Source organism: Dermacentor albipictus, chromosome 10 (genome assembly GCF_038994185.2).
Source record: "Dermacentor albipictus isolate Rhodes 1998 colony chromosome 10, USDA_Dalb.pri_finalv2, whole genome shotgun sequence".
NCBI classification, from domain to species: Eukaryota; Metazoa; Arthropoda; class Arachnida; order Ixodida; family Ixodidae; genus Dermacentor; species Dermacentor albipictus.
Window position 1 is genome coordinate 57298064 of NC_091830.1, and position 22149 is coordinate 57320212.

A 22149-nucleotide genomic window follows, 5' to 3' on the forward strand; every position below is an offset into this window, starting at 1 on the left:
GCTGATATTACGCGACTGCAACTAAGTTGAATGCAGTAAGCCATTCGATTATTCTGGTTTGCACGCTGTGAGACAGACGTTTGAATTTGTCTGGCCTCGCATATGCTGACGAACTTACCACGGATTGTGTAACGCTGGTCGGGGCCCAAACACTTACCGGACCATTCTTGCAGCGGGAGGTAGATGTGAGCCATCTCGCAGCTCCTCAATTCCAGTCCAACGTCTTTCGCCAGTGATTGGGCGTAGTTCAGCCTCTCTTCAGTGCTCCCCATGTCCTGTGACGGTGGAATGAGGCCTTCCCACAGCTGCAACGGTACGGCGCAGAGTTAGTCGTGGCAACTCTAACCGCGGGGACCGCCTTCACAGAGGTTTTCGTTCATAAGCTGTCTTGGCTAATACCCGGATAGCTCCTTCGCGTCAGAATGTGTAAAAACATAAAATAAGAAAAAGAAAAACTTTCAGTGCTTACAGGGAATTTAATAGTCGCATGTTGAGGGCGGTACATCAAACAACTCGGCTGCCTGCCTCAGGCATCGGAGAAGTCATTCCTAACGAGGTGGAACTGATACTGAATCGCCGCCCAAGACTGAGGCGCCAATTGAGACAAAGATGTCAGGCATAGACCTTCGCTCAAAGGGCAAACCCTCAGAGTACCGAGGCGGGCCGCTAACAATGGTGCTGTGCCGCGCGTAAGGAAGGCGTCCTTGGAAGGCGGCCTTGCTCTGTGATTCCAAGCGCTTATACGTTGCATCTGTAAGCTACAGCGCATTCGTCTGCAATCGGTTATGCATAGTTTGTACACTTCGCGCGGGGAATCTATTGAAGTACCTTTACCGCCGCAGTTGCAATACTTGTCATTTAGCTGTTGCGAATGCAAGCTCGTAATATTCATGAGTACAAACAAAAACCCCCGAAAACTAACATAAGTGCGAATGTCGAGGAAATAGATGGGTGTGAACTACAACATTTTTTTTTACTTTAAAATCTCTATTGTGAACTTCGCTACTGTTGTCGCTACGTTATTTTGCGGCATGATGTGCGTGATACTGTAAACTTTCTCATCGTAATTCCTCTTCCTTTTGCACGACAGATATTTTTTTCTCTGCGGTAGAGCCGGTAATACTATTCATGTTTATAATAATAATAAAGTGCACGATGCGCTCGCTTTCGTATCAGAAGGGGGCGTCTCAGCAGGTACAATCGGCAGCGCCCTTCGTAAGTTCTTTTGTCTAACATTGGCCAACTGCCTTAACAAATATGTTCAGCATCACCATTGCTCAGGCACTTTTCTTACGAACAGTTATATCATAAGAACGTTTTTGGTGGTTACGGGCTCTGCTTATTCACCACTCACCTCCGCAAACCTGCTCCAGCGTTCCTTTCTGGCCAGTGCCCTCCAAATTTCTGGTGTAACGTACCAAGCGCCGTAAAACAGAAGACACTCTCCACCAGGCTTCAATAGCTTCGCCATGTTGCTCCATGCCTTGGGCTGGTCTTTCACGCGGTTAAGACTGTTGAAGCAGTAGAGGCGATCGAAAGGTCCGTACAGCCTGAGGAACTCGGAGACGTCTCCTGTTATGTCCAGCTTTTCGTAGGCTAGCTTTGGATGAGAACTGTACTCGCGAGCGTAGGAAACCATGTTTGGGCACACGTCGACCCCTACAATTCTCTCTACGTTGTCTGGAACGTTGGGCAAAAGGATCTTCATCGTCACTTGACCGCAGCCAGAGCCCACGTCGAGGAATCGCAATGGCCGACACGGACTCGCGCTTTCTTGCCCGATGCCGCTGTCTAGGGCATTGTCGAACGTCAAGTTGTAATAATTTAGCAACTTAGTTATTAAGGGGAAACAACACGATACGTTCTCCGAGTACGCACCCGCGTCGTAGTCAGGTTTGTTGTTTTGGGGCTGGGATTCGTTATGCATTCTATTTGATTCACAGTGACAGTGATGTGCGTGGCTATGTTGTTCTGAGTCGTGCCTGAAAAATTGGGAAAGAATACGGCAATTTGTTTGGTTTCTTGTCTCGCTCTCATTATCCATGTTAAAGACCATCTGCAAGATCAAATTTACCTGCGCAAAATCCCAGTTTAATATTATGAGGGCGTAGAGGAGCCCTTTTGCAATATTTGTACATTTGAAATACCAGCGCGAGCGTCACGCAAGATTCGCAAATGTAGCCATTTTTGATACTGAAAAATAAAATACACTGCGATTACACTGCTCGCTGGAAGCGACGCATGAGCTAACCTGCGGTTTCTCGGCATGACTTCGGTAATCTCGGAGGCCACGTTATAGCAGATTCCGCGGGAGCCGCGGTTTCCTGTGAAGAATTCTCTCCCCGTGTGAGACGATCAGACTACCGCGCCCTCTGATTGGCCTTTGTCGATTTACAGATGTCCCAACGCGAGTCCTAGCGGGAGGCCTAGCGGGCGGCGTCGTCTGCTGCCCGCTGCTCGCTAACAATGTTCCGACACGGCTTGTGGGGGCTTTCCTCTTAGCGTCACCACACGCGCCCTTCTTGTGATGTGCTGTTTAAATGTTGCTAACACAAAAAAGGGAACTAGAGATTACCAGTTATGCGGTGTTGGCAAAATTGTTTAAGTGGTATATTACGCAATTTATGACAAATTTCTTCACAATAAAATGTCTTTACAGTTGGCCTTGAAGTGTTCTTGAGAAGCAAAGCTGCTGAGCACCTTGAAATTTACGTTGCTGGAACTGCTGGCGCTAGAGGTGCTAGAGCCCATTTGCAGTCACATCAGGGCCAAGAACGAGGCTGAAGTGGATCGCAGGACAAGCCGGGGCAATTACGCGCCATTCGGACTCGTGTATACTCCACAACGTACGAGACTTTTCCGAACGCAAAAAAAAATTCGATTCGATGTTTCGACAAGCGTACTTCTTGATTTGCGCCGAAATTTGGTTGAAAAAGGCTGAAAGCTTCCATGAGCCGGAAAGTGTATCAGACCTGTAACAAAGCGCGAGATCTTACCTGAATATCTTGGCGAACGAGTTTTCAAGCTAGTTCTCTATCTACCATGGGCGTTCACGTGATGAAGGGAGTGAATATATGAACCACGTTATACAGGCATCTGTTATCAGCCCCCTTTTATGTGCCCGTGTGGCGGCAGCAGACGTGGGGCAGCTGCGTCGAGATGAGCGAATATATACAGCAATATTAAAGATTTTAAAGAGGTTACAAGCGCGTCATGCAAAACATCCTACAATCTCCTGTCCCATTTTGACTAGAGCCGTCGTAGCCATAAAGTTCCTTTTTGTTTTTCCTACATGTGTTCACCCAATGGGTGACTGACACATTCGCATCCTCCTATTGAGTGCAGCGCAGTGGTAGTGCGAATGTGCCCTGTTTGTCCCTTTTTATTTTGCTCTTGTACTTATACGCATCCTCCTCCTTCTCGTTCCACCCCTGCGTAAGGTAGCGAACCGCACTTTCTCTTTCTGCAAGATTAACCTTGCTGCCTTTCTTTTTTCTCTCTCTCTCTCTGAATATATAGCACCGCCCGGCTGTCCTCTTTATAATGGCCATCAACCCCTGATAACATTCGAACATGCAGACAGCACGGCAAGGACAGGTCAGATAATCCGACATCACAACTTTTTACACTTGACGCATTTTTGTTTTCAGAAACGCTGATACCTACTATCGTTTCTCGGTGGCCATGGTGTTCGGCTGCTGAGCACGAGCTCTAACAATCGAATCCCTGCCATGGAGGCCGCTTTTCGACGGCGGCGAAAAGAGAAAATTTAAGTGTACCTAGATTTAGGTAGACCCCCATGTGGTCCAAATTTCCGAAGTCCCCAACTACAGCGTTCCTCATGGTATAAATCGTGGTTCTGGCACGTAAATTTTTAGAATTATACGAGCGCTGAAGCCTCGATCCCTTTAAATGGACACAGAAGAGAAACAGCAAATTTGTTCAGAATGCCGGTATTCTTTAAAAACCCTATTTTCGTTTATTGAGCGTTAAGAGGTTCATTACAAACAAACAACTTGAAGGTCGCATTTCTACTTACTGTTGTCCAGAAATTTTCGACATTGTTCTACGTCAATCTGTCTAATTTCACAACAATTCACCAACGTAACTCAATACCCGCGTTACTGAAAGAGCAGCATTATAAAAAAACTTACATTTCAAAAGGCAGGCGAAATTTTAATATCTTTCTTTTAGCATATTTGACTCAGTACGTCCTTTTATTAACAAGCGTATTCATGCAACTTATTCATAGTGTCCTTCTTCCGTCATAGCACAGTTTTGGTCAGGAATAAAAGACTGCTGCAACACGACAAAAGCGTTACGAATAACCACCGTAGATTCGAATATGCCAAGAAGGGTCTACCCGGTCGACATTGCTGACCGAAAGTTGTTGAAATGTTCTTGGTCTTTTGAAATATATTTTTTAATGGTGCGCTTTCAGTTGAGTTGGTGCATGACCAAGTTTGATTGAAGTCTGCAGGAAAACGTCTAAAATGTGGCGGTATGTACAGCGAAGCTTTCTTTGCACGTTATCTTTCCTCGCTGAACACACACACACACACACACACACACACACACACACACACATATATATATATATATATATATATATATATATATATATATATATATATATATATATATATATATATATATATTGAGTGTTTCTTATAGCTGATGCACGGGGGCGCCCCGACGAAGACGACGAACGCCCACTGGTTCTCGAGCTGTCGGCTGAACTGGCCAGCGCTGCAGTTACCTTTTGTAAATATACTTTGTAAGCGGTTTCCAGTCGTAATCCTTTGTTCATGTCACATTTTGGTGGCGGATGCCGTTCCCCGTCCTCGACATGGAGCTCCGCTGCGGCCGCACCTTCCGGCTTTCCAGCATGGCTCCCAGTGACGACACCTCGTCTCCTCTTACTCCTGCAACCCCGACAGCAACGTACGTTACCGTCACCAATCCCCGCGATCCTGGCATACTCCTCGGCCAAGATAGTGTCTACGTTGAGGACTGGCTCAACCCGTATGAGCGTGTAAGCTGAAACTAGCGCTGGGACCCTACCATTATGCTAGCCAAAGTCCTATTCTACTTGGGCAGAACACCTCGTGTCTGGTTCCTGACACACGAGGACGAGATCTCTAGCTGGGATGCTTTCAAGGAGAAGCTCGTCGACCTCTTTGGAGATCCCACCGGCCGGCAGCTGGCTGCTAGAAAAAAGCTCGCTACCCGAGTTCAGTTTTCTACAGAATCGTATGCCTCGTACATACAAGACATGCTCGCTCTTTCCCGGAAAGCCGACGAGAAAATCTCCGAGGTTGACAAAGTCAGCCACGTACTCAAGGGAATCGCGGACGGCGCCTAGCACTTGTTCGTCTTCAACAATGTGTCCACCATCGACTTCATTGTCAAGGAATGCCGCCGCTTTGAGCTCGCCAAAAGCCGCCGCGTCATTCCACTGTTCTACCGGCTCCCTAACACGGTTGCGACGTCGTCTTGCGTTGACCTTACCACTTCATCAGCATTAAGTGGGCACGTCACACGTATTGTTTGGCGCGAACTCGAGGCTACAAGTGGTGCACCGTTCCATTCACGCCCACTTGAACCCACTATTGACCAACCAGCCCCAGCGATCTCTCTCATTCAGGCAGTTGTACGGCAAGAAGGACAAACAGGCAAACACCCTGACGTCCGACCGGTGCACGGTGCTGACTGCTTCGCCTGATGGCGATCTGGACTCACCTCGCAGATATCGCAACCCTACCGAGTTGAGATCTCCGGACGACAAAGCCATTTGCTTCCATTGCGTCCGATTGACCACGTCGCTCGCCACTGCCGCACCTCATGGACGCCGCCGTATACGGGCTTCTAGTCCCCGTCTCCTCTACCACATGCCGACCCGCACGGTTACTCGCATCGCCGTACGCCTGCTACCTCTGACGTATCCGTCGATGTCAGTCGTCCTGCTCACTCGGCGTCACCTCAGCGCCGTCGGTCACCGTCGCCCCAGCCACGCCGCTCCTCGTCGCCGACCAATTATGGACAATCCGGACGGAAAACTAGACCATGCGGCTGCTGGAGGTAATGTTGCATTATCTTCGTCGTGTCTAAACCCTCCATTGACGCTCCCAAAGAACAATAACTTGATATTAACCTCGACGGAATCCCTTTGACGGCGTTAGTAGATACTGAAGCACAGGTGTCCACAATGAGTTGTAACCTCCGTCGTCGACTGAAAAAAGTTTATCGCGCCTCCTACTACTCGAGCCGTACGCGTGGCCGATGGCAGCACTGTTGATGTCACAGGAATGTCTACGCCCCGTATAAGTATCACCGGCCGCCACTTTCCGTTCTTTTTACAGTGCTGACCAATTGTCCCCATGATTTCATCCACGGACTCGACTTCCTTACGGCGCATTCAGCTTTCATCGACTGTTCTGCGGGCACACTTCGCCTCGAACTTCCTCTGCTCTTGCATATTCGTGCCGAACTGCCAAACCACTTAAGTACAACTTAAGTGCTGCTTAAGTGCGACTTAAGTGCTTAAGTGCGGCTTAAGTGCCACTTAAGTGCTGCTGGTGCTGCTGCTGCTGCAATGCTGCTGCTGCTGCAATGCTGCGACTGCTGCTGCAATGCTGCGGCTGCTGCTGCAATGCTGCTGCTGCTGCCGCCGCTGCAATGCTGCTGCTGCTGCTGCTGCTGTTGCAATGCTGCTTCTGCTGTGCTGCAATGCTGCTGCTGCTGCGATACTGCTGCTGCTACTGCTGCAATGCTGCTGCGGCTGTTGCTGCAATGCTGCTGCTGCTGCTGCAATGCTGCTGCTGCTGCTGGCGCTGCTGTAATGCTGCTGCTGCTGCTGCTGCTGCTGCTGCTGCTGCTGCTGCTGCTGCTGCTGCTGCTGCTGCTGCTGCTGCTGCTGCTGCTGCTGCTGCTGCTGCTGCTGCTGCTGCTGCTGCTGCTGCAATGCTGCAATGCTGCTGCAATGCTGCTGCAATGCTGCTTCTGCTGCTGCTGCTGCAATGCTGCTGCTGCTGCTGCTGCTGCTGCAATGCTGCTGCTGCTGCTGCTGTTGCAATGCTGCTTCTGCTGTGCTGCAATGCTGCTGCTACTGCTGCAATGCTGCTGCGGCTGTTGCTGCAATGCTGCTGCTGCTGCTGGCGCTGCTGTAATGCTGCTGCTGCTGCAATGCTGCTGCAATGCTGCTGCTGCTGCTGCTGCTGCTGCTGCTGCTGCTGCTGCTGCTGCTGCTGCTGCTGCTGCTGCTGCTGCTGCTGCTGCTGCTGCTGCTGCTGCTGCTGCTGCTGCTGCTGCTGCTGCTGCTGCTGCAATGCTGCAATGCTGCTGCAATGCTGCTGCAATGCTGCTTCTGCTGCTGCTGCTGCTGCTGCAATGCTGCTGCTACTGCTGCTGCTGCTGCTGGTGCTGCTCCTGCTACTGCTGCAATGCTGCGACTGCTGCTGCAATGCTGCGGCTGCTGCTGCAATGCTACGGCTGCTGCTGCAATGCTGCTGCTGCTGCAATGCTGCTGCTGCTGCAATGCTGCTGCTGCTGCTGCTGCTGTTGCAATGCTGCAATGCTGCTGCTGCAATGCTGCTTCTGCTGTGCTGCAATGCTGCTGCTGCTGCTCCTGCGATACTGCTGCTGCTACTGCTGAAATGCTGCTGCTGCTCTTGCTGCAATGCTGCTGCTGCTGCTGCTGTTGCTGCTGTAATGCTGATGCTGCTGCTGCTGCTGCACTGCTGCAATGCTGCTGCTGCAATGCTGCTCCTGCTGTGCTGCAATGCGGCTTCAGCTGTGCTGCAATGCTGCTGCTGCTGCGATACTGCTGCTGCTACTGCTGCAAAGCTGATGCTGCTGTTGCTGCAATGCTGCTGCTACTGCTGCTGCTGCTGCTGCAATGCTACTGCTGCTGCAATGCTGCTGCTGCTGCAATGCTGCTGCTGCTTCTGCTGCAGTGCTGCTGCTCCTGCAATGCTGCTGCTGCTGCAATGCTGCTGCTATGTTGTTGCTGCTGTTGCTGCAATGCTGATGCTGCTGCTGCAATGCTGCTGCTGCTGCAATGCTGCTGCAATGCTGCTGCAATGCTGCTGCTGCTGCAATGCTGCTGCTGCTGCAATGCTTCCAATGCTTTGCAATAACAGCGCTTTGTGCTTGTTCCATGGCCTGTTCTTGTATGCTATAATCGATGATGAGCACTTTTCTATAGTTTACATTCAATATGCCACCCACGGTTACACTGACGTTTACATGAAACTTTCCTTAAGAGGATCGCCGCCGGCTTGCAAAATGCACCTAATTCCATGTCTTCTCTATAAGTATCAGCTAAAGAAAGACTCTTGTAGTATAATCATATTAGCACTGTAGTAAAGGTGTCGCAGTTTCACCGAAAAAGCGAAGCATCGATTGCGATAGCAAATTAGTGAACTAAGCGAAGTAAACTCTAGAAGAACTAAGGCTGGGCGAGTTGGTGATCTTGCATACTAAGAAGATTTTGCTCGAAAACCACACACACAAGAAAGACGTTGACTTTACGGGCGCAACTTCAACTGTTTAATGATGCTTAAAGCACTCGACATATATAGCCCTCCAAAACACCCCGCATGTACACGCACGCGTACAATGTAACATGGATTAAAAATTCTTATCAGAGTAGGCGCGATAAAAACTTCAGCTCAGCCTCGTAAAGCAAAACAAATCTGTCACTAACACAGTTCGGACCCGCTTTCTTCATGTAGAACGCTTCCAATGTTTCACGCGATGTCTGATGTCTGCCTTTACCCAGAATCCTCGCACCGCGGAACCGAGGAAAACAATCGGTGTAAGGCCTGTAGTGATCCACAAGTCGCTCACCTTCATTATTTTTTATACCTTTTGCATACTCCCTAAGCCGCTCGTTCACACAACGCGCCCCGTCTGTCCAATGTAGGATTTCCCATAGGAAAGAGGAATTTCATATACGACGTTTGTGGCACACTTTGCGAACTGCTGTACTGCTTCTTCTGAGAGCCAAGCATTTGGCTTTGGCAAGGTATGCGACGGCTTAGCTGGACAAGCTTTCGTGGAGTGGAGAACACTACCGGTACCTTATACCCGTTAGCCAGTTTTTTCAGGCTTTGTGTTGCTTTATGGATGTAGGGGACCACTATAGGCCACTCTTTTCCAATCGACTCTTGCCTGCTTACCCCAGCCTTCAACTTCTACAAAAGCATTTCTGCCACAGGGACCAAGATCGACTCAGGGAAGCCAGCTGCAACGAGCCTGCCCAATCGGTTGTAAAAACTGGCTTGTATCTCATGCACGCACGACTTCCGGAGCCATGACCCCAGGCAGAGGTTTGCGATGACTCTTTTCACTTCCTTTGAGTGGGCCGAATTATGCGGCAGAAGTCCTTTTTCGCACGAGGGGAGTAAACGCAACAAATGTGTTCATCTGAAAACTTTAACTGTAAATCTAAAAACTGAAAGATACCATTATGTGGTACCTCATAATAAAGCTTAGCCCTTCCCCCAGGTTCCTAAAATCATCTAAAACACTGCTCACTGTAGCCTTATTCGAAATGGAGCACTCCTTGTTTAAAACCACTAAAATGTTGTTCATTTAACGAAACACTTTAAGGACATTGTCATTAATAAAATAGTTAAAACGTAGAACGACAGAAAGCATAGCTAGTTGGTAAGGATTCAATGTGCAAAATAGAAGTGAGGCGTGCAGACGTCCTGTCTGCATGCCTCACTTCTATTTTGCAAAATGGATAGTTAAAACGATCGTGTAGCGAGTGATCGATAGATGATAAGAAGATGTTGCAAAGTATAGGAGCTATGCAAGAGCCCATGCATATGCCTTTCTTCTGTAGGTAAGGTTGCTCGTCAAATAGGATAAAAGTATTCTGGAGTTAAAATTTTAAAAGCATGAAAAAGTTAACAACATTGATACCAGCCACGTTTTTGAAAGCCACCGAGCCGCTCTCGACTATGCAATCCTCAAAAGAGGCAAACAGGTCCGGATAGAGCACTGAATAAAGAAACACGTCAAGAAAGCGGGTCCGAACTGTGCTAGTGACATATAGGTCTTTCTTTACGAGGCTCAGCTGAAGTTTCTATCGCGCCTACACTGATAGGACTTTTAATTCCATATTGTCTTTAACGCGTGCCCGTGCGCGGTGTTTTGGAAGGCTATATATGTCGAGTGCTTCCACGCTCATTAACCAGTTTAAGTGGTGCCCGTGGTGTCCTCGTCTTTCTTGTGTGTGTTGTTTTGGCACAAAATCTTTTTAGTAAACGAAGTAAGGACAGTAGGTTTATCGACCGTATAAACCTGCAATCATAAGCATACCTACTAAACCTAGAAGGGTAAGGTCAGGCGCGCACACTCACTCGATGACCGTGGAAACTCGCTGTGGAAATGCTGCCGTGAGCAAACGCGACCGCAGCAGACAGCGAATTGACCTTCCTGTTGCCGCTCGAATCAACGAGAAATACGCCGCCAAACGACAGTGCAGCGGAGAAGCTTGATGTGGGCGAGTCGTCTTGTCCGTCGTACATGTTCCTCTTTTAGTGCGCGTCTTCGTAGCGCTCTTCTCTTCACAGTGCAGCGCCGACTCTGTATCCGTCAAAGATAGTTTTCAAAATGCAGCGGCCCGGTGGCCCGGGCCGCCCAATGAGGTCACCACGATGGTTATGTCATTAAGGCAAACTCGATGATAAAACCAACACCTTGGAATCTGTGTGAACCGAAAGTTTTGCGAAGCGGTTAAAAATGCTGTCAATTCACCAATTTCACTCCTTCCTCTTTGGCTTAAAGGTAACCGTATAGCGCGCTTGCGCTCTCTCGCAGCCGTGCTACGAAGTTGTGACAATTCTTACAATCTATTGTGTTTCTCTATTTTTTTACTTTGTTCAAATCTACAGCTCGCTTCTTCGGCAATGCTTCAATGAATGCCCCGCTAGGGCTACCCTTAATGCGGTAATCCTCATCAACATTCTGCGATCATCCCGAGGAGGAGGTGGAAACAAGCAAATAAGGGGGGATATTAACGAGAAATATGTCTGGTTGGCTAGCCTACCCTGGGGGATGGGAAGGAGATAGTTGGCGTTGGCAAGGCGGAAGTATACAGGTGTACGTGTTATTGTGACTTTATGGTTATTAAAGTAAGCAGAGAAAGATTAAAATGATCTACTTCCTCAAACGAATTGTGTTCTTGAAGACGAACGTTTGTTTTCACGCTAATATTTGGGTCTCATTCGTTTTATTCCAGTAATTCCATAGAAAGCAAGGCCAGGAACCTGTACATCTATATTGCCATTAAAGGTGGCGGTGCTGTTCTTCGTGTGAGCTATTGAGGGTTAGATATGTCTGGCCGAGTTCACAAATACGGCTTAGATTTAACAAGATTTTTATCTTGGAAGGACAAACGGAAATGAGAAAAATGCATGAATATGCTTGTGCAGATAGACTGATAACAGGTAAAAGCACTCGTACTGGAAACCTGACTAGGTTGATAACGTACCACGAATGTCGGCCGTGGTAAAGTATGGCTTCGCGATGCCGATATAGAGGGTGTTCAGTGCACAGCTGCAAGCGCATCCAATCATTTACGGCTTTTGCCGAAAGCGACCCGCGTACGCCACAACCACGGGGGAACAGCATGCTTCCAAGTTCACAATGTCGTTACTAATGGGCAGAAACACGATAGCTTACGATGTACGATGCAACGCTACATAAACCATGGTTCGCCATATTGGAGCAATGCCTGCACAAAGCAAACCAAGCCAAGCGCGAATGAAGATGCCGGCACGCTGTCGTACGTCCGCGTTGGCGGTGTCACGCAGTCTGATGCGCTGAAATTTAGCATATGCCTGAGCAATAGGGGAAGGCCTCATTACAAAAAAAAAAAGAGAAAGCCGAAAAATTCATGAATGCGGGCTTTGTGGCGCTGGGCAGAAATTCCCATCTGTATTATGACTTCATTCCTACACGTTAAGCAGCGGGAACACTATCTTTGTTGTAAATAAACTTCTCGCTCCTTTATGAGCACCAAAACCCACAGTGCTTCTCAATATAAACGTGTAGCGCCATGGCTGGATCCAAAATGCTGTTCGATTTATCCGTAAGGTCGAATTATAGGAAGTAGAGCAATAAGGACTTCCCTGTACCAGATCAGAGGAACACGGCAGTCTTTTGTGCACTCAGATGTTTGATACATGATTCCAGTAGTTAGTGCAAAGGAGAATACCTTGAGTAAAAATTGCCATCACTTCATTGAGCTGGTTCAGATTTGAACTGTTTTGATCGAAAAAGGCTGCTCTAAATTTAAAATTTCGTGGTGAGAATACTCACTTTTTTTAAGTTAAGCTTTTTCAAGTTGAAAATATTCTACTCCAAAACTATGCTTTTTATGCTCCAAATTAATCCAATATTTGTTACAACTGTCTTACTAGGCCAGAAAATCTGGCGAACAAAATTCATGTATATGCGTGTCAAGATCTTTGAACTTCAAGAGGCTGCCAGCTGTGGATTACGGCAGTATTAGGAGCAAATTCTGCCATTCTCACATCGTTTCAACATTTCTGTGATTGTGTTCATAATTTTAGGGTTCGTCACGCAGTTTCTAGGATCCAAGTACTCTCATCTGTACATCTATGTATCTTTTTTGTATCTAACCGTTTTCCCGATTTTCTGGGTCATTGGGTAGTCCATGGCTAAGTCGGCAGTGCATCGGGCTGGTGTGCTGAGAGAATAGCTTTTGCACAGACCCTCATATAAATTAGGGTCACTGAGTATGAACCAATCTGTACATATGGGCCGCTCTTCAACGAACCTCAGTTCAGGCAGACATGGGTAAAGGTAGATGCGAGACATGGTACATACCGTAGTTCGAAGAAACTGTTTGACACCGACTTTGAGCACTGGGCATGTGGCACTCATTGTGTCGTCATCATCAGCAGCCTGGTTGCGCCCACTGCAGGGCAAAGGCCTCTCCCATATTTCTCCAACAACCCCGGTCATGTACTAATTGTGGCCATGCCGTCCCTGCAAACTTCTTAATCTCATCCACCCACCTAACTTTCTGCTGCCCCCTGCTACGCTTCCCTTCCCTTGGAATCTAGTCCGTAACCCTTAATGACCATTGGTTATCTTCCCTCCTCATTACATGTCCTGCCCATGCCCAATTCTTTTTCTTGATTTCAACTAAGATGTCATTAACTCGCGTGTGTTCCCTCACCCAATCTGCTCTTTTCTTATCCCTTAACGTTTCACCTATCATTCTTCTTTCCATAGCTCGTTGCGTCGTCCTCAATTTGAGTAGAACCCTTTTCGTAAACCTCCAGGTTTCTGCCCCGTAGGTGAGTACTGGTAAGACACAGCTATTATAAACTTTTCTCTAGAGGGATAATGGCAACCTGCTGTTCATGATCTGAGAATGCCTGCCAAACGCACCCCAGCCAATTCTTTTTCTTCTGATTATTTCCGTCTCATGATCCGGATCCGCCGTCACTATCTGCCCTAAGTGGATGTATTCCCTTACCACTTCCAGCGCCTCGCTACCTATTGTATATTGCTGTTCTCTTCCGAGACTGTTAAACATTACTTTAGTTTTTTGCAGAATAATTTTTAGACCCACTCTTCTGCTTTGCCTCTCCAGGTCGTTCAGCATGCATTGCAATTGGTCCCCTGAGTTACTAAGCAAGGCAATATCATCAGCGAATCGCAAGTTACTGAGGTATTCTCCATTAACTTTTATCCCCAATTCTTCCAAATCCAGGTCTCTGAATACCTGCTGTAAACATGCTGTGAATAGCATTGGAGAGATCGTATCTCCCTGTCTGACGCCTTTCTTTATTGGGTTTTGTTACTTTCTTTGTGGAGGACTACGGTGACTGTGGAGCCGCTATAGATATCTTCCAGTATTTTTACATACGACTCATCTACACCCTGGTTCCGTAATGCGTCCATGACTGCTGAGGTTTCGACAGAATCAAACGCTTTCTCGTAATCAATGAAAGCTATATATAAGGGTTGGTTATATTCCGCACATTTCTCTATCACCTGGTTGATAGTGTGAATATGATCTATTGTTGAGTAGCCTTTGCGGAATCCTGCCTGGTCCTGTGCTTGACAGAAGTCTAAGGTGTTCCTTATTCTATTTTCGATTACCTTAGTAAATAGTTTGTAGGCAACGGGCAGTAAGCTGATCGGTCTATAATTTTTCAAGTCTTTGGCGTCCCCTTTCTCATGGATTAGGATTATGTTAGCATTTTTCCAAGATTCCGGTACGCTCGACGTTATGAGGCATTGCGTATACAGGGTGGCCAGTTTCTCTAGAACAATCTGCCCATCATCCTTCAACAAATCTGCTGTTACCTGATCCTCCCCAGCTGCCTTCCCCCTTTGCATATCTCCCAAGGCTTTCTTTACTTCTTCCGGCGTTACCTTTGGGATTTCGAATTCCTCTAGACTAATTTCTCTTCCATTGCCGTCGTGGGTGCCACTGGTACTGTATAAATCTCTATAGAACTCCTCAGCCACTTGAACTATCTCATCCATATTAGTAATGATATTGCCGGCTTTGTCTCTTAACGCATACATCTGATTCTTGCCAATTCCTAGTTTCTTCTTCACTGTTTTTAGGCTTCCTCCGTTCCTGAGAGCATGTTCAATTCTATCCATATTATACTTCCTTATGTCAGCTGTCTTACGCTTGTTGATAAACTTCGAAAGTTCTGCCAGTTCTATTCTAGCTGTAGGGTTAGAGGCTTTCATACATTGGCGTTTCTTGATCAGATCTTTCGTCTCCTGCGATAGTTTACTGGTATCCTGCCTAACGGAGTTACCATCGACTTCCATTGCACACTCCTTAATGATGCCCACAAGATTATCGTTCATTGCTTCAACACTAAGGTCCTCTTCCTGAGTTAAAGCGGAATACCTGTTCTGTAGCTTGATCTGGAATTCCTCTATTTTCCCTCTTATCGCTAACTCATTGATGGGCTTCTTATGTACCAGTTTCTTCCGTTCCCTTCTCAGGTTTAGGCTAATTCGAGTTCTTACCATCCTGTGGTCACTGCAGCGCACCTTACCGAGCACGTCCACATCTTCTATGATGCCAGGGTTAGCGCAAAGTATGAAGTCTATTTCATTTCTAGTCTCGCCGTTCGGCCTGCTCCACGTCCACTTTCGGCTATCCCTCTTGCGGAAGAAGGTATTCATTATCCTCATATTATTCTGTTCCGCAAACTCTACTAGTAACTCTCCCCTGATATTCCTAGTGCCTATGCCATATTCCCCTACTGCCTTGTCTCCAGCCTGCTTCTTGCCTACCTTGGCATTAAAGTCGCCCATTAGTATAGTGTACTTAGTTTTCACTCTACCCATCACCGATTCCACGTCTTCATACAAGCTTTCGACTTCCTGGTCATCATGACTGGATGTAGGGGCGTAGACCTGTACAATCTTTATTTTGTACCTCTTATTAAGTTTCACAACAAGACCTGCCACCTTCTCGTTAATGCTATAGAATTCCTCATAGCGAGGCGTGCCTTCCCCTCAGAAAGTCATGGATGTAGTCATGAAAGCGTTGACCAAGTCCTAGTGCAGATTTGTTGTAGAAAGGCCTTTTCTAGGTCTAGGCCTAGGGTGGCCTGTGATGCCTCTTGTTTTGCTGTCGAGTATTTGGCTTTTGACAAGCTTCACAGCGTCTTGCGTCACCAGCCAAAGACGAAAGCCAATGATGTTGTGAGGATATATCGCGTGTTTTTCCAGGTTAGGCCTCATATGGTTTAAGCACCGCACGCTCCTTGGTCTTACCCACTCACGACGTAAGCGAGATTGGACGCAGATTGTCCATGCTGAGAGATTTGCCGGGTTCCGGTACTAAGAACGTTTAAGCCCTCTTCTATTCTATGGGAAGTGTGCCTAAACGCAACGTCTCATTAACTATCGCAATGAGTTGTTCCGCGCCGCCATCATCCAGATTGTGAAGGGCCTTGTTGGTGATGTTATGCGGCCCCGGAACGAATCGGCTGTTGAGACCTATCAGTGCTTGTATTAACCTCTTCTGTGGTACACCCTGAGCTAGTTCAACCTCAGCTTTGCGGTATTTAAAACAACCTCAAGTATGTCTTACAGCTCCAAGGATAAGAAAGACGACTGACCTGCATTATTTGGCCTCTAGGCAAGCCGCTCTGGATTGTTTACACACTTTCTAGTTTGACCGAGTCTACATATATACGGATGGCTTTTCCACTCTGACCAGCTCCATCGGCGCAGTGGTTATACCATCACGATCAATAAGCATTCGATACAAGATTTATGACTTGAAAACATCGGCTGGTTCGGAGCCTGTTGCCCTCTGAGATGCCTTTGATTATATTAACAACCAACCAGCTAATCGGTGGGCAATATTCTGCGATTCGAAGGCGGCCTTACAACGTCTTCTCTCATCTCTTCGTCACTGGTCCTGTGAAAAACGCGTGTCGGAGATACGAGAAATGCACCATCATATGATAGCGAAAGGAGACCACGTCGTGTTTCAGTGGCTGCCTGGCCATTGAGGTATCTCCGGCAACGACCTCGCTGACGAAGCTGCTAGGAAAACATACGAAGGAGCAAGCCTTGTTTCTGTACCTTTATCGCGGACTTACGCTGCCCAACACTTAAGCTAGCGCACTATATGACATTAGAGTAGTGGTAAACTCCTGAATTCACCTAAGATTGATTGCATTCCCTCGACCGATCTATGCAACTGCTGCTGTTACCAAGGCTTCCGCGAAAAGGGGAAACAATGCTGTGCCACTTACGCTTGGGTGTCGCATTCACCAATACACATACGTTTTTGAGGAGAATGGCTGATAGCGTCGAGTGCAATGCCTGCGGTGTCGTGGAAATTATAGAACATCTACTGTACTTCTGCCCATCTTTTGAAATTGAGAAACATGACTTCTGCACAGCTCTCTATCAGATAGAAAACCGTTCCCCTTGAACAAGATATTGGGACCATGGCCTTGCATATCGCAACTACAAAAAGCACAAAAGCGCTGCTGCGATATTTGAAAGCTACCAGATTGAGTCACTGTCTGTGATCCGAACTGAGTCACCGAATGACATCCCCAGTGGACTTTGTATTCTTTTTATCTTTCCATCCCCTTTTCTCTTTTGCCACTGGAGGGTAGGCAAATGGGCTCAGTCCTGGTTAACCTCCCTACCTTTCGTTTATTATTTCCTCTCTCTCTCTTCAGAGGTGAAGTTGGCGTCAAGCCCCGCGTTAGGTCGACCCGAGCATTGGGAGGCCGCGTCCTCGGGAGCTGCCACATCTTCCCAGTTTCGAGATCAGTGATTACCGTTCACGTAGCTGCCTCGAGATCCGTCTGGAGTTGCGTCATGCACCCATCTAGGGGTGCGTCCACGTGCTCCGCGGACCTACCGGTCCTCAGCGCTCTGCACTTATCCCAGTCCACTAGCTTGAATATCTCTTCCTCGGTCCTGTGCCAGCCTACCATAATCGCAATCATCCAGGAGTCACTGCCCAAATCCACGAGTTTTGCACCACGATGCTCGAGTAATGTTTTTGATGAAAACCAGCTCAGGCTGGTGTCCGCGCTGGTGGAAGGTCCCCGTCTTGTTGGTTGTGTCGGGTTGGTTATGAGCTCAAGACCTGCCTCGATGCTCTTTCCATTTATATTTGCCTCTAGGTGTACTCTGCACTTATCCCCACGTCGGAGGTGGGGCATTAAAGTCTCCCGCCTCGAGTAGGGGGTTACTGCCTGCCAGGTGCGCGGCCTTTGTTAGGAAAGCCCGAAACCTCTGCCTGTGCTTTTTTGAGCTGCTGTATGCGTTGAGGGTGAACGTTGGCTTGCTACATTTCCCCTTGCCTGCTTTCTCTGCAATCATATATTCGATGGTATAGACGGCATGTGTATGTCGTGCTGTACGAACGTGAGCTTGTTCCGTACCAGAATGGCGACCCCGCCCACCGTTAGAATGGCTGGCCAGGGCACGATAGCCCTGCATTTTAATGTGCTTGATGAGCGTATCCTGCAGCTTGATCACGCTAGGCTTTCTGTCCTGAGGTACTGCCGTAGCGTTCGTGCCTTGCCTCCCCGTCCTCGACAGTTCCACTGCAATGCTGTGAAGTCTCTAGTGTTTCCTACCATCGTGGGGAGTTCTGTGCATGCTCGCGCGACTACCTCGCATTACTCGACCCGGTGGTTGACTGGTCGCCATTTCGGAGTGGCTAGTCGCTCGGGGTGCTAGTGCAGGGAGCACCACATTGTGTAAGAATGCCTAAGTCTTGTTGCAGCGTTGGTTGTATCCATAGCCGCCATGTTGGTTTGGAGACTGTTTGTGTTTGTGTGTAGGTTGGCTACATTTGTTTCCAGACGAGTGATATTGGATTGCATGCCGGCTATCGACTAACTAAGCTGCTTGACACTGTCACTGGGCGCTCTCAGTATCTCACGGATCTCAGAGCGAGCGTCCCCGGCCGCCGTCGATTCTTATTCGCCATTGAGGACCCTGCGTTTGGTGGCCCTCTCGCTATCGATTTCATTATCTGCTTTTTTACTCATGGGTCGTGGTTGGGATGTAGGCTCGACCGACATCCTAGCCGTATTGCCGCTCCTAAATTCGTTTAATTCTCTCATGAGGTTGTGAATCACGGTTCGCATATACGCGTTTTCAATTTCTACCTTAGCCAGCCTCTCATTGCTCAAATGCCCCGTTCACGTACCCCCGGTTAGCTTGTTTGGGCCGCTTTCCCTCAGGCGGTCGGCCCATGTTGTGCCGGTTGTCGGTCTGCCTCCTAAGTTGTGGTCCTCCAGGATCGCAGAATGAAACGCTGTCGCAATTCGTACATAGAATGGCATTGGCAACCGTAATAAGATTTTGTAATTAGGACGACCAACACAGGTAAAAAACTTGCTCTTTACTAATATTATCCTGAACGGAAAGCCAATTTACTGCCCGAATTCCCGAACCAAATTTATGTGTGCTGTTTCAATGGCTTTATCCCGTGGATTACATAGTTGTCAGCCAAGCGTGGGTATTTCCGCCCTCGTAGCCAGTGCTGAAATTCTTCGTTAGCGTCTTTGAACAAATCGTGCCTTTCTTCAGCGCTCAGGGTGTTATTTCCTGGTATCAATGCCGTCAGCATTCCTGCAGAATATATTGAGAAGGAAACAAAAAACGCCGTCAATGCGCACTCTAAGCATTGAACATTTCTAAACAGTGCTGGGGCTCTAAATACAAACGACTCCTTTATTATTCTGCTGTTTTTGCCTTTCCACATCTTTTCACACGATGCTGCTTTCCAGCTATCGAATAAATCGGGTTTGGCTTGCTGGATCATAAGATATACACTATAGTAAATAAGAGGAAAAGAAGCCTTATAATAGCAAGAGCTTTAAATTGTAACAGTTTTCTTTGTTGCAGGCAACATAGAAATTCGAACATAAAGAAGTTATGGATAGGACAATAAAATTTTGAATAGAATAATAAGACAGATCAAAGTACATAAGCACCAATTTCGAGAACAACGCCTGTCCAGGATGCGGCCAGTGCACAGAGCATCAACGAAAAGTCGAAAAATAGCAAAGGTGCGGTTTTTTTTTTTTGGCATGCAAGACGGCGCTCAGAGGTGTGTTCGTGCTGGCGTTATTCACCAAAGCTATTCATCGTCGTTATCTTGCGAGGTATAAAGGCAAGCAATATTCTCAAAGCCTTTCTCCCTGAGCGATGCAAACTTTCATCTGGCTCACAAGAAAATATGAAGAGACAAAAAGAAAATCAAACGAAATTTTTTCTGCAATTGAACTTGCATGCATTGAGCATTTCGTCATATCTGAACGAAAACAAAAGATTTGCTTACCGTTACTCTAAAAAACACTAGCCAGCTTCTTTCCGAGCACAGTTTCACTCGGGTTAGCTGATATTACGCGACTGCAACTAAGTTGAATGCAGTAAGCCATTCGATTATTCTGGTTTGCACGCTGTGAGACAGACGTTTGAATTTGTCTGGCCTCGCATATGCTGACGAACTTACCACGGATTGTGTAACGCTGGTCGGGGCCCAAACACTTACCGGACCATTCTTGCAGCGGGAGGTAGATGTGAGCCATCTCGCAGCTCCTCAATTCCAGTCCAACGTCTTTCGCCAGTGATTGGGCGTAGTTCAGCCTCTCTTCAGTGCTCCCCATGTCCTGTGACGGTGGAATGAGGCCTTCCCACAGCTGCAACGGTACGGCGCAGAGTTAGTCGTGGCAACTGTCACCGCGGGGACCGCCTTCACAGAGGTTTTCGTTCATAAGCTGTCTTGGCTAATAGCCGGATAGCTCCTTCGCGTCAGAATGTGTAAAAACATAAAATAAGAAAAAGAAAAACTTTCAGCGCTTACCGGGAATTTAATAGTCGCGTGTTGAGGGCGGTACATCAAACAACTCGGCTGCATGCCTCAGGCATCGGAGAAGTCATTCCTAACGAGGTGGAACTGATACTGAATCGCCGCCCAAGACTGAGGTGCCAATTGAGACAAAGATGTCAGGCATAGACCTTCGCTCAAAGGGCAAACCCTCAGAGTACCGAGGCGGGCCGCTAACAATGGTGCTGTGCCGCGCGTAAGGAAGGCGTCCTTGGAAGGCGGCGTTGCTCTGTGATTCCAAGCGCTTATACGTTGCATCTGTAAGCTACAGCGCATTCGTCTGCAATCGGTTATGCTTAGTTTGTACACTTCGCGCGGGGAATCTATTGAAGCACCTTTACCGCCGCAGTTGCAATACTTGTCATTTAGCTGTTGCGAATGCAAGCTCGTAATATTCATGAGTACAAACAAAAACCCCCGAAAACTAACATAAGTGCGAATGTCGAGGAAATAGATGGGTGTGAACTACAACATTTTTTTTTACTTTAAAATCTCTATTGTGAACTTCGCTACTGTTGTCGCTACGTTATTTTGCGGCATGATGTGCGTGATACTGTAAACTTTCTCATCGTAATTCCTCTTCCTTTTGCACGACAGATATTTTTTTCTCTGCGGTAGAGCCGGTAATACTATTCATGTTTATAATAATAATAAAGTGCACGATGCGCTCGCTTTCGTATCAGAAGGGGGCGTCTCAGCAGGTACAATCGGCAGCGCCCTTCGTAAGTTCTTTTGTCTAACATTGGCCAACTGCCTTAAAAAATATGTTCAGCATCACCATTGCTCAGGCACTTTTCTTACGAACAGTTATATCATAAGAACGTTTTTGGTGGTTACGGGCTCTGCTTATTCACCACTCACCTCCGCAAACCTGCTCCAGCGTTCCTTTCTGGCCAGTGCCCTCCAAATTTCTGGTGTAACGTACCAAGCGCCGTAAAACAGAAGACACTCTCCACCAGGCTTCAATAACTTCGCCATGTTGCTCCATGCCTTGGGCTGGTCTTTCACGCGGTTAAGACTGTTGAAGCAGTAGAGGCGATCGAAAGGTCCGTACAGCCTGAGGAACTCGGAGACGTCTCCTGTTATGTCCAGCTTTTCGTAGGCTAGCTTTGCATGAGAACTGTACTCGCGAGCGTAGGAAACCATGTTTGGGCACACGTCGACCCCTACAATTCTCTCTACGTTGTCTGGAACGTTGGGCAAAAGGATCTTCATCGTCACTTGACCGCAGCCAGAGCCCACGTCGAGGAATCGCAATGGCCGACACGGACTCGCGCTTTCTTGCCCGATGCCGCTGTCTAGGGCATTGTCGAACGTCAAGTTGTAATAATTTAGCAACTTAGTTATTAAGGGGAAACAACACGATACGTTCTCCGAGTACGCACCCGCGTCGTAGTCAGGTTTGTTGTTTTGGGGCTGGGATTCGTTATGCATTCTATTTGATTCACAGTGACAGTGATGTGCGTGGCTATGTTGTTCTGAGTCGTGCCTGAAAAATTGGGAAAAAATACGGCAATTTGTTTGGTTTCTTGTCTCGCTCTCATTATCCATGTTAAAGACCATCTGCAAGATCAAATTTAACTGCGCAAAATCCCAGTTTAATATTATGAGGGCGTAGAGGAGCCCTTTTGCAATATTTGTACATTTGAAATACCAGCGCGAGCGTCACGCAAGATTCGCAAATGTAGCCATTTTTGATACTGAAAAATAAAATACACTGCGATTACAATGCTCACTGG

General features: G+C 47.5%; 1 protein-coding gene across 2 annotated transcripts in view; it reads left to right on the top strand.

Moving 5' to 3' along the window:
• The window catches only part of LOC139050375 (uncharacterized), a 412530-nt gene that overhangs the window by 217480 nt on the left and 172901 nt on the right, over positions 1–22149 (top strand). Inside the window, exon 2 of one of the 2 annotated variants that reach the window (XM_070526632.1) lies at positions 9221–9332. The exons of the other annotated variant lie outside the window; for it this stretch is intronic. The gene's annotated coding sequence lies outside the window, so the exon portion shown is untranslated. The remainder of the gene's footprint in view (positions 1–9220; positions 9333–22149) is intronic. 2 annotated transcript variants of the gene reach the window in all.